The following is a 13,616-nucleotide window of genomic DNA, read 5'->3' as shown; positions in this document are numbered from 1 at the left end:
AAAAAGCAAATGTCTTTCTTTGATTCCCGTATTGGCAAATTTTGCCTGATTGTTCTTTATGTTGGTTGACATCATACTCATTAATTAAAAGTAAGGAGAGGCCAGGTTAATGGGAATATTACTAGATGAAAAATGTAGAAATCCAGTCCCCATGTAAAGCTGTTGATTGTCATTAAAAAAAGACTTATCCACTAACGTTTTCTCAAGAAGGAAACTGCTGTTCTTACATCATTTAGCCTACACGAAACTCTGGACCCAAAGCAATCTTTTTATTCATTCATGAGATGTGAGCATCGATAGCTACGCCAGTATTTATTGCCCATAGGGCAGATAAGAATCAACCATAATGTTGTGAGTCTGGAGTCACATATAAGCCAAACTGAGCAAGGTCAACATGTTCCTTTCCTAACGGGCATTAGTGAACCAAATGAGTTTTCCCCACACTCAAAAACAATTTCATGATTGTCATTAAACCCTTAATTTCCAACTTCTGCTGAATTCAAATTCGATCATCTGCCGTGACAGGATTTGAACCAGTTCCTCATAGCATTACCTGGGTCTCTGGATTAATAGTCTAGTGATAACACCACTAGGTCATTGCCACTCCTAACACGGGTGACTCTGTTAGGTGCCAGCTGTCCTCTGGATAATTAAGGATGTGTGATCATTTCCAGGACTAACCAACAACACCCGTATCCTATGAATGAATTAAAAAAAACTCAGCAAATTATGCTGCTCTTTTTGCGCTTCAAATAATCCCAAATATAAATGATTATGTTCTTCATCTAACAGATTCCCTCCAATATTTAATTTGTTTCTTTTCAACAAAATGTTTTAACTCCTTCTTGTATCCACTGAACCCACTGAGCACATATATGTTTGTTTATTTTTTTTTCCCAAAGTTTCTTTCTAAATTTGAGGTTAGAGTATCAACTCAATACAATCTTATCCATCAGGTTGAGTTGTCGAAAAAAACCTAGAAATTTGTAATTCATAACGTTTCCCTCCGATAATGTGTCAAAATTTGAAGGTTTCTTTGCTTTTAGCTGCATTTGTCAAATTCTCAATTTGAACACAAAAAACATTTCCAAACAAAACTATGTTCCAAGTACGATTTCACAATAACTGTCTAACAACAATAATCAAAAATGTGTTTAATCTCACATGTATGAATTCATATCGGTTTGAAATACCCAATTTTTTTCCGAAAATCTCTACTCGAATTGTCTGACTGAAACAATTGGTTCTCTAACTAATTACACTTTCCTTTCAATTCTATTCATGTTCCTTGTTGTAAAATTCTTTTTTGAAAATTATGACACCCCATTGCACAATTGCCCCTCAGGGAAGCAAGCACATTAAGGTTAGATATATAAACCACACGAATTCTTTTATTACGTACATCAGTATTACCGGAAGGTTCGTCTCATTTTTCATAGGTTCTGCAAGGCTCATTCAACAACTACTAATGAAAGAAAGTGAGGGCAGGAAATAAACTACATCAATGGTCTCTAACTATACCGTCAATTCGTAATTCTTGTTACTAATACACAAGCAGCTTTTTATGCATATAATCATCATGTCTCTAGTATTCAGCACCCTATCAGGCAACATTGCCCCAGTCTATATTTTCTCAATTTCCCTTGGGAAACAATCAGCCACTAATTGTACGATCTTCCTCCTTAAATGGTGTCATCCCAATGTTTTCTTTGGTTCTGATATCTTTTTAACCTCTGCCTGCCCTTACTAAGGAGCCTTAATATAGCATGCACATCATTCACAATTGTCCTTTTTTCATTTACTCTTGACTGTTTCCGATCATTCTTCCCCACTCCCCGAATCCTTTTACATTTCTGGAGCCTACTCAGCATGGTATCCACACACCCTCAGTCCAAGTTGTTCGAGACCTGTCTCTCAATGTACAGGTAGCAATATTGGCGCATAGTAAAAAGCAGTTGGACAACTATGGAACAATAGGTCATTTGTTCATTTTACTACTGATAATAGTAATAATGTTTGCCAATCAACTCATTCAGAGATGTTATTACACACCTCGAGAAAGATGGGACTTCGATTCAGGTCTCCTAACTCAGAGACAAGTACCCTACAACCCAAAAAATAAGCTGAGAATGTTGTATGCTTTATTAACCCCTCTCTCAACTCATCGCGCCACCTTCAGTAATTTATCCAAATGTGCACCCAGGTCCTTCACTTCCTTTTTCAACCTTTAGAATTGTACACTTTATTTGACCATGATGCTGTTTATTCCTTAAGTAATACTACAAACTAATAATGTAGCTAAATATGCCTTGCTTTACATCTCTACAAAACATATTCTAAAATACAACTCACTCAGCATGTGCAAAACCTGTTTGCATGCTCATTATAGACTAGTATCTTCTTGCTTTCCAATGTTAGAGTCGCGTGATCAGCTTCACCATCATGACTTACATGAATTGTGTCATGCCACACAGCCTTTGTACGATTTTGAATACTTCTATCAAATCTTCTCTCAACCTTCATTTCTCTGAGTAAAACTGTCCCGACCTCTCCAAATTATGCACTTAACTGAAGCTCCACATCCCTGGAATGATTCCCCTAAATCTCTTCTGCACTTCTATCTTGGTACATGGTACTTAGTAAGGTTCTTCCAAAAGAATATTTTCACAGGAGGTGCTAATTGAGTGCATTCATATCATCTCTGAAATCTGATGGCCAGAACTTGATGTAAAAACATTATTTTATCCTGGTTATCACAACTTTTGTACCCTACAACCCAAAAAATAAGCTGAGAATGTTGTATGCTTTATTAACCCCTCTCTCAACTCATCGTGCCACCTTCAGTAATTTATCCAAATGTGCACCCAGGTCCTTCACTTACTTTTCCACCCTTTAGAATTGTACACTTTATTTGATATTATCTCTCCACACTCTTCCTACTGAAATGAATTCTTTCATAGTTCTCTGCATTAAATTTAAGCTGCCATTGTCCTCTCATTTCATCAAACTGTTAATGTTCTTTCGAAGTTTCACATAATCCTCCTCACTGTTATAAACAGTTCCAAGTTTTGTACAGCCTACAAATTTTCAAATTGTGCCCTATACACTAAGATCTAATTCACTTCCATCTGAGGAGGAGCATGGATGCTAACCTTAAATCCTGATGAAATCCACTATAAACTGTGCTCCACCTCAAACAAAACCATTAAACACCTCTCTGTTTCCTGTCACCTACCCAATCTCTCCTGTCTCATTCATTCTATTAGTGTTAACTTTGTTCATAGGTCAGTTGTGGGCTGCTTTATCAAACCATTTCAGGAAAAAAATATATGTCACATCAGTAATCATTATTCACATCCACTCTGCCTGTTACGCCAACAAATAACTCACTAAGTTAGTTAAACACAATTACATTGTTCAAAAAAATTACAGAGAAAAAGAGGAACAAGGCCATGGTGGGATTTGAAAAGAGATTTTAAAATCAAGATATTGGCAGACCAGGAAGCAATAGCAAACACTACAGTAGAGTTAGCAAAGAACACATGGTGTGATGAAGGCAGTAGAAATTTGAAGAATATCTAACGCGATCATTGGAGATGGGAGGACAGTGCAAGTTTCAAGCCTAGCTATACAAAGGCACAGATGAGGCTTTCAGCAGCAGATCTGTGGCAAAATTGGAGAAGGTCATTATTGCAGTGTTGGAAGTAGGTGGTCTTGATAACAGAGCAGATAAAGGCTGCAGACTCAACTCAGAGTCAAAAATGGCACTAATACAATTGACTTAAGATAACAAAGTGTGAAGCTGGATGAACACTGCAGGCCAAGCAGCATCTCAGCTTTTGTGCTCCTGAGATGCTGCTCGGCCTGCTGTGTTCATCCAGCTTCACACTTTGTTATCTTGGATTCTCCAGCATCTGCAGTCCCCATTATCTCTAATCCAATCGACTCTGGTTCAGCCACAAGCAGTTGTCATGAGGGAAGAAGAGGCAGTAACTCAGAAATAGAATTTGTGATAAAGACAGAAAGCAATGATTTTGGTCTATCAGGTATTGAGTTATTTGACGTTACTTCTTATCCAAGCCATTGATATTGGAGAAGTTGAGAAGGTGATGATGAGTTACTGTTCATTGTTATATCCATACGTCTGGTATCTGCTGTGTTGTGGAAGTTGGAGGGACTCCATATAAATGGGAAATAGGAGGATGCCTAGAAAGGAAATGTTGGGGATGCCAGAAGTAGTGGTCCAAAGAGGAAAAGAGGCCATTGCAATTGATTTTCTTACTTTGAGTGGATAATAAAATTAAACAGGATAAGGTCATCTCATTCGGCTGGAAGGCGGGTGAAAGTAATTGGAGCATGGAAGAGAAGCTATAGTTAATGATGTTGAAGGCTGTAAGCTGATTGAGAAGGACAAACAGGTCACTTTACAGTGGCTATCAACACAGAGCATATCATTTGTGACTTTACTTACAATTCTTTTGATGGTTGGAATGGAGATCTGAAATGAGAGATTCATACATGAAGTGGTTGAGGAATCAGTGGGGGACCATTTTGCAGACAGCAATCAAATAAACTTGTAGGTTTAAGATTGTTCTTGAAAAGTGCATGGATGAGTCTGAAGTCAAAGTTCTAAACTGGGTGAAGGCCAATATTAATAAATTTGGGCATAGTTTGGCCAGAGTGGACTGGGAGCAGATACTCTTTTGTAAGTCTGTGTCAAAGAAATGAGATTTGCTCAAGAAGGAAATAGAGTGGGTACAGAGCTAATATGTTATAATCAAGATAAAGTGTGGGACCAACAAACCTTGTGAATCTGGATATGAAGGGATATATAGGGTTGGATAAAGAGAAAAAGGGAGGCAGATACCAAGGGAACAAAATAGCAGAAGCTCTAGAGGAGGACAGAATGTGCAAGGGGAAACTTAAATATGAGATTAGAAAAGCAGAAAGGGGGCATGAAAGAATAACGTCAGATAAAATAAAGGAACCTGAGATATCTTGCAAATGCTTTAGAGATTAAAGGACAACTAGGGAAAGAGTAAGGCCCATTTAGAACCACAGAGTAATTTGTGCATGGGGTCAAAGGATGTAGGTAGAGTTCTAAAGAGTTAGGTTAGATTTGTTGACAGGGGCAGTGAAATTGAGGTGACTAGTGTCACATCAACAGTTCTCATTGAAAAGATCGAGTGCAAGGTAAAAGGTCAGAGGGAGGGGTCCAGGTGGAGGGAGAGGTTTGGAGTTGGGCAAAGGGGTCTGAGGGATAGGGAGAGGACTCTTGTCCAAAGAAGTGAGCACGGAGGCGAAGATGGCGGAAGAACAGCTCGGGGTCATGTCGCGCCTGAAATTCATTAAGGTGGTGGTACAGAGGGATAAAGCTAAAGTCTTGGCTGAGTACAGAGCTTTCAGCGTTGGACATATTGGCAATATTGAGCTCACTAAATTTTAGGGCCTATACTCCCCTATGACCCAGCCCCCCACCCCACACACCAGGCCTTGTTACCACATAGCCTGCCACTCTACACCAACCATAGTTAATCACGAACAGTCCCCATTAACAACTATTCACCCTCCCAGCCTGATCATTAGCAACTCCTTTGTCTGTCCAACTGTCTTTCTCTCTCTTTGGGCTCTATCTTATTGTTTACTCCCTACCCCACCCACCTACCTATTTTCTGCATATAAACTGATGTTTTCCCAGCCACCATCAGTTCTGAGGAAGGATCACCAGACCCAAAACGTTTTCTCCTCCACAGATGCTGCTCGACCTGCTGAGCTTTTCCAGCGACTTTGTTTTTGAACACATAGGCTTACTTCCTCTGTGCCTCTTCCATTTACCTACAGGTCACTTCCCAATTTTGCATACAATAGAACACTGAAGCTAAAATTCTTTATTGCAGTATTGTAGCAAAAAACTGAGGACATCCTTTGGGGGCCCTATGAGCACTTCTGCATCTGAGTCTTGACTCAATCAACTTCCTCAACGGAACCTGATATCCTCCCTGGCTGTGAGCGGATGTTTAAGGAACTGCTCTGCTTCTTCTCTACGGTGTTGCAACCACAGTTCAAGTGTGTTAAAGACATTCACAAACCTCAATACTATTTGATTTTTTTTTCAATAGGAAGCCCAGGACAGAATAAAGCAAAACAAAGCTGCTTACCATTACCATTCCTGCCAACATTTACAGGTGCTCATAGAAGGCTGAACTGATAAGAAGAAAATTAAGAACATTACTTTTCATGGTTGCAGACTGACTGAGGAAGTGAAACGTGTATTGCTCATGAAAGTCAAGACAGAAAGGAAAAGGTCAAACATTTTTTGGTAACGCACACAAAAATATCCAAAAAGTTCCTTCTGAGATGTCTTATTTAAAGAAACGTATTTGCACGGTGGATCAGTGATTATCACTGCAGCCTCATCGTGCCAGGGACCCAGGCTCAATTCCAGCCTCAGGCAACTGTCTCTGTGGAGTTTGCACATTCTCCCCATGTCTGTGTGGGTTTCCTCCCACAGTCCAAAGATGTGCAGGCTAGGTGGATTAGCCAGGCTAGATTGCCCGTAGTAGTCAGGGGTGTGTGGGTTATAGCGGGATGGGTCTGGGTGGGATGCTGCAAGGGACAGTGTGGACTTGTTGGGCCGAAGGGCCTGTTTCCACACTGTAGGGAATCTAATCTAAATATAAACTGAAGGTTTAGTTGCATGTAAAATACCTAAAGACTTCTAGTGGTGAATCGGATTCATATAACATGATAGTGAACATGACCAGCCAGGAAGATTCCAAATCAAAGTTCAGTTTTCAGCTTGATATTATATGATATTATATGGATTCATCAGAGCTGATTCTAAGCTTTTTGGGCTATCTTGTGGAAAATCAGCAGGATTCTGTGTCTACTTTTAACTGTTCATGGATATAAATAGACAGGCTGATTTTTCTTTTGGCTGTGCGCATATGCATGCATGAATGACTGAGCATGGAATTCAGCTGTGGGTGAAGAACAAAGGCAAAAAGAGAGGAGGAGATCTGGCTGCAAGAATTTTGTGTCGGCAAAAGGAAATGTCTTGCACGTCAGCAAGGCAACAGAATGACTCAAATGCAAATTTCTTTCGGAGCTGTCCAGGAGGCAGATTGGTTCTCCATGTCAACCTCCAAAAAGACTGGATGATAAGCAGCAAGGTAATGGTGATGGAAGTGCAATGTGGGAATTGGTTGGCACAATTCTGAGCACCAACTTTGCCACTTTATCATCTGTGATGTCTGCCCTGTTTTGTTCAGATCCATGGGAACACACTTGACCTGGAGGAAATAGCCATGGTGCACTAAATGGAGACAGGCATGTGCAGAAGAGTTGGGGGGTAGTTGGATGCTGTCCTCTGATACTCCTGCAAACTAGATCTTCAATGGGATGTGTCTAAGAAAAACCAGCCTTATGTATAATTTATTTTTCATTTAAAACAGTTTTTAGTCAACCTGTTCAGAGATGTTACTACACATAGGAGCAGGTGGGACTTGGACCCCGACCACACGGTGCAGGGTAGGGACACTATCACTATCCCTACAAGAGACCCCAGCCTTATTTATATTGGACTAGAATAAATCTTACCCTAATTAGCTGCTTGAAGGGCATTGGCCATTGTATTGGCTTGTCACTGCTATGCAAGTTGTATTAAACTGGAAGCGTTCTTCGTTTTAGTTGGTTAAACCAGTATACAGTGAAATTCCTATGCATCCACTTATGCCAACTTTCTATTTTTCAGTGAGTCTGGATAGAAAGAGAGTTTGCATCTCACAGGCAGCAGACTCTGCTCCTGTCAATTTCTCTCGTTTCTGCTGAGGGAGTTATTTTCCATGCATGGCACACATTGTTGACCCAGAAAATAATCAGCTAGAAGTAACCTAAATAACGCCTGTGAAACTTATTCCAGTGAGTCAGGGAACATCTTCAAAAAGATTTGTATCAAATCAGTTCTTGGTAGTCATTGTGTAAATTGTTGTAGGAAGAACAGGATGGTAATTGTTTCGAAAGATGCCATCATAGATGTATGGTAAATTTATGTATGACATTTTTAATTACTAGTTCTATTCATATTATTTACATTTTTGGCATTGTTTTTCTATTTAATTGCATTTTTCATTGCTACAAAAGCTGAATCACCCTCGTATTATTCTCCCACGCTTTTCCCATTCTCCTCTGTCCTCTACCAGTCCTATTCCTCTCACACCTTGCTGCCACACTCTAGTTTCCTGTATTGTACCCTCAACACGATAAGCCCTGCTCTCTCTCTCATCCCCATTGTCATTCACTTCTAATGTCGCCCCTGTCCTTTTACTTTTTCATTTTTCGTTTGTTTTCTTCCTTTACTCTTTCTGGCACCTCTCCCTGATGAATTGACCAAACTTTAAACGGAATCCCACAGAGTTAATGTCACACTCAAATGAAGCAAGGAAGGAAGTCTGGATTTATTAACATCTTTCACAATCACAGGATGTCCCAAGTGTTTCATAATGAATTACCTTTGCAGTAGTACTGTAAAATGAGCAGAATAGCAGCCAATTTGCAATTAACCAGCAGTGAGTAAATAACCAGATCACCTGTTTTAGCGATGTTAGTAGCAGTTTTGTCCAGGATACCACAGAGCACTGCAGCTCTCCCATCATTAACATGTCAGTTAGGATTTCATATTCAACTTTCTGAAGTAGATCACAAGGTCTTCATGCTCAGCAGTGTTGGTGCTATCAACCAAGCCTTGGCTCCCACAACCTGCAATGGTTTGTTTCCTTTAGAGGCATTCACATAAACCATTTACCCCCTACACTTCTGGGTTAATCCAGCTAAGAAAGGCCGCTAACTTAAGCTCTGCTTTGTGAAGAGAAAAAGATTGTGTATTTCGATAATGCCTTTCACAATCTCAGGGCATCACAAAGTATTATACAACCAATTAAGTGCTGTTGTTAAGCAGGAAATGCAACAGCCAATTTGAACATAACAATGTAACTTTGAAGAGATAATCTGTTTGTGCTGGTGTTGGTTGAGGGATTTTTGTTTAAAATTTGCTGGCTACACCATATTTACTGTCCATCCCCAAAGGTCAACCACATTGCTGTGGGTCTGGAATCCCATATAGACTAGATCACTTAGGGATGACAGGCTCCCGTCCCTAAAGGATATTAGTGAAACAAGATGGTTTATTACAACTAATGACAATAGTTACATGGTCATCTTTGCACTAGTTTTAATTCCAGATCTTTTCAATTCAAGTTTCACCATCTATCGGAGTGGGTTTCAAAGAAATGCTGCAAGAAACTAGCCAGCGGTTCTGGAATCCAGCTCAGTGATATTACCACTATGCCACTATTTAGTCAAGAAACATAAGCATACATCTACAGTACGCGGCTGCAGCCTCAGGAATCCATGCCCAGCTCTATCATTGTCATCAATGCCAGGATCTCTTGAGTTAAAAGCCCTTACCTTGACAGATTCCATCCTCTTCCCACCTGTTTAATCAGAAACTGAAAAGCAGGATGTTAATACTGAGACTCCGTTAAAATAGTTCCAATGTAGATTTCAACAGACTACTTACCCAAATCAGGTCCTCGGAGAGTTAGCAATCACAATGTAGAAGAATGACCTCTGACTTGAAGGGAGCAACTCAAGACTCAAAACAGTGCCTTCAACATAAATAAGGCAATTACAGAGATATGAACAAACAGTTGATTAAAATGGGCTGAGAAAAGAGATTAAGGGAAGTATCTGCAGAGAAGTAGTAGCATACATCCAAGCATATATTTTGCAATGCTCATCGAACATTTATTCGAGCCGATAAGACAGACTCAATGAGAAAGATGAACCACTCATTGTTATAAAGAAGTGATCAAAGAGGCTGTCCAATCAAAAACTCAGGCATGCAAAGCAGCAAAAGCTAGTGATATGACAGGGGATTGGGATATTTTTAAGAACCAGCAGGGATGACTAAAAAGATAATAAAAAGGAAGAAAATTAGTGATGAAAGTAAATTGTCAAGAAATATATAAAAGAAAAGCAAGAGCTTCTACAGGTCTATAGAAAGAAAGAGAGTAGCTAAAATAAGCGTGGCAGCATAAGAGAATGCAGCCAAGGAATTCATAATGGGGAGCAGGGAAATGGCAGATAATTTAAACCAATATTTTGCAAAGGACTTCACAGTAGGTGAAACCACAATCATTCCAGCAGATGTGGCACAATTGGTTTTCAGAAAGCATTTGATAAGCAGCTGCACAAAAGGTTACTGCACAACATGGGTGACCACATTGTTGAAGCATAATGTTTTCCTACTGAAAAGTAAGTTATACTTGGAAATGAAATTCCTGGATGCAAACCAGTTAGCGTTATTTGCAAGTTTTACTGGTTCTTCTTTCTGGGTGTCTATGGGTGAGAGATTGGCTAACACGTGGAGGACACAGAGTGCGGGTTTCTGGGTCACTTTAAAACTGGAAAGTTGTATCTAGTGGATAGCCACAAGGATCAGTATCAGGGCCTTAATTATTTACCAGTTATATCAATGATTCAGAGAGGGAGCAGAGTGTAATATATTGTATTTGCTGATGTTACAGGTCATGTTGTAGTGAGGAGATAAGGAATCTACAAAGGGGTTAGGTTGTGAGCAGGCAACATCTTAGCTGATGGAGCTTAGTGTAGGTAAGTGTGAAGTCATATCCTTTAGTAAGAGGAGACAAGAGGAAAACTATTACTTAAAAGAAGAGAGCCCACAGAAGAATTCAGCACAGAGAGACCTGTATGTTCATATGAATGGAGACAAAATGATAGTATACCCATGTAGCAAATAATTACTGCTAAGGGGAAAATGGACTTTTTGAATTTATTGCTGGAAGTTGGAGTTAAAAAGAGAGGTAGATATTGGTAAATCACAGGAGATATGAGGCGCAACTTTTTTTTAAAGAGCATGAAAGGCATTTGGAATATGTTGCCTGGAGTAGTGATAGAGGCACATATGACAGAGGTACTTTAAGGGCTTTGAAATAAGCACATGAATAAACAAGGAATAGAAGGATGCAGGTAGAAGGGATTAGTTTAGTTTGGCATCATGTTTGGCACAACTTTGTGGACCAAAGGGCCCACTCCTGTGCTGTGTTCTATGTCAATCTTGTTACAGCAATGGAAGGTGTTGGTGAGGTCACACCCAGAATACTCTGTACAGCTTTAGCCCTATACTTAAAAAAGGATACACCGGCATTAGAAGGTAGTTCGAAAGAGATGCTGCAGGCTGATTCCAGAGAAGAAAGTGTTAACATATTAAGAATGGCAGAGCAGGTTTGGTCTTTATTCATTTAGAGCAAGGGGATGACCTTATTGAAACATACAGGATTTTGATGGGGGTTTAACATTGTAGACATCCAGAACATGTTTTCTTTGCAAGTGAGTCCTGAATAAAGGGACATTGTTACAGAACAGGGGACACTCATTTTAAAACTGAGATGCAAAGGAATTTCATCTCCCAAAGGGTGGTGAGTGTATGGAATTTTCTACCCCAGTGAGTTACAATGGCCCGATCACTGAAAGTATTTCAACAAGGGGTGGATAAATACATTTGTGAACAATTAGGAAGTGATAGGGCTGTGCCTTGCAGACATAAAAGGGGAGGTGAGGCCTGGGCAGATCAACCACAATCTCATTGAATTATGGGTCAGGATGGGGGGATGTAAATGATCTACTTATGTTCCTGAGATAACAAGGTGTGGAGCTGGATGAACACAACAGGCCAAGCAGCATCAGAGGACCAAGGAAGCTGATGTTTCGGGGCTAGACCCTTCTTCAGAAATGGGGGAGGGGAAGGGGGTTGTGAAATAAATAGGGAGAGAGGGGGAGATGGGTAGAAGATGGATATTGGAGAAGTTAGATGTAGAGGAGACAGACAGGTCAAAGAAGCAGGGATGGAGCCAGTAGAGGTGAGTGTAGGTGGAGAGTTAGGGAGGGGATAGGTCAGTCCAGGGAGGACGGACAGGTGAAGGGGGTGGGATGAGGCTAGTAGGTAGGAGATAGCAGTGGGGCTTGAGGTGGGACGAGGGGATAGGTGGGAGGAAGGAAAGGGTAGGGAGGCAGTGACAAACTGAGCAGGTTTTGGGGCGCAGTTGGGGGAGGGGAGATTTTGAAGTTTGTGAAGTCCACATTGATGCCATTGGGCTGCAGGGCTCCCAATCGGAATATGAGGTGCTATTCCTGCAACTTTCAGGTGGTATTTTCGTGGCACGGCAGGAGACCCAGGATGGACATGTCGTCTGAGGAATGGGAGGGGGAATTGAAATGGTTCGCGACTGGGAGGTGCAGTTGTTTAGTGCGAATCGAGCGTAGGTGTTCTGCAAAGCGGTCCCCAAGCTTCTGCTGGTTTCCTTGATGTAGAGGAGGCTACAATGGGAATAGTGGATACAGTATACCACATTGGCAAATGTGCAGGTGAATATCTGCTGGATGTGGAAAGTCTTCTTGGGGCCTGGGATGGGGGTGAGGGAGGAAGTGTAGGGGCAGGTGTTGCACTTCCTGCAGTTGCAGGGAAAAGTGCCAGGTGGGCAGGGAAAAATATCTTTGGTGGTGGGGTCGGATTGCAGATGGCGGAAGTTTCGGACGATAATGCGTTGGATCTGGAGTTTGGCAGGGTGGTACGTGAGGACAAGGGGAATTCTGTTTTGGTTGTTATTGCAGGGAAGGGATGTAAGGGATGAGTTGCGGGAAATGTGGTAGAAATGGTCAAGGGCGTCCTTGACCACAGCAGGGGGTGGGGATTTTGCAGTCCTTGAAAAACGAGGACGTCTGAGATGTTCAGGAGTGAAATGCCTCATCCTAGGAGCAGACGCGGCCAAGTCAAAGCAATTGGGCATAGAGGATGGCATTTTTGCAGGAAGGTGGGTGGGAGGAGTTGTATTCTGGGTAGCTGTGGGAGTCGGTGGCTTGAAATGGATATCGGTTTCCAGGTGATTGCCAGAGATGCAGACAGAGAGGTCCAGGAAGGAGAGAGACATATCAGAGATGGTCCAGGTGAGCTTAAGGTTGGGGTGAAAGGCCACTGTTGGAGCACCCACGGATGATGTCACATCCTCCGTCTCTGGGTATGCCTGGACTGCCCTTCCCCTCCCTAACTCTCCACCTACACTCACCTTTACTGGCTCCATCCCCGCCTCTTTGACCTGTCTGTCTCCTCTATACCTATCTTCTCCGCTATCCATCTTCTATCCGCCTCCTCCTCTCTCCCTATTAATTTCAGAAGCCCTTCCCCTCCCCCATTTCTGAAGAAGGGTCCAGGCCCGAAACGTCAGCCTTCCTGCTCCTCTGATGCTGCTTGGCCAACTGTGCTCATCCAGCCCTACACCTTGTTATCTCAGATTCTCCAGCTACTGTCTTTACTTATGCTCCTTTTTTTGATGTTCTTAAGCCCTGCTGTTCTGACTGGTACTATCAGATCAAACCTCTGCCCACTGTCTCAACCAAATCCAATACCTTATTCATTGAAAAACTATGTCTCAAACCAGTGGGTTTCAAAACCAGAAGAATTTACTGTTGGTCACAAACACGCATTAATCACTTTGTGCAAGACATCAACTGGACAGAAACTCAGAGTAAGGCTATGTGAG

At 41.4% G+C, this 13,616-nt stretch overlaps 1 long non-coding RNA gene across 1 annotated transcript in view; it reads right to left on the bottom strand.

Annotated features, from left to right (window-relative positions):
* Positions 1 to 5,780, bottom strand: part of LOC125458857 (uncharacterized) — a 71,626-nt gene extending 65,846 nt beyond the window's left edge. The window contains exon 1 of the long non-coding RNA XR_007248916.2: positions 5,666 to 5,780. This is a non-coding gene — a long non-coding RNA (uncharacterized LOC125458857). The remainder of the gene's footprint in view (positions 1 to 5,665) is intronic.
* Positions 5,781 to 13,616: the final 7,836 nt, after the last annotated feature.

This window comes from Stegostoma tigrinum, chromosome 15 (assembly GCF_030684315.1).
Source record: "Stegostoma tigrinum isolate sSteTig4 chromosome 15, sSteTig4.hap1, whole genome shotgun sequence".
NCBI lineage: Eukaryota > Metazoa > Chordata > Chondrichthyes > Orectolobiformes > Stegostomatidae > Stegostoma > Stegostoma tigrinum.
Note: the sequence above shows the minus strand (reverse complement) of the source record. Positions and strands in the feature narration are given on the sequence as shown.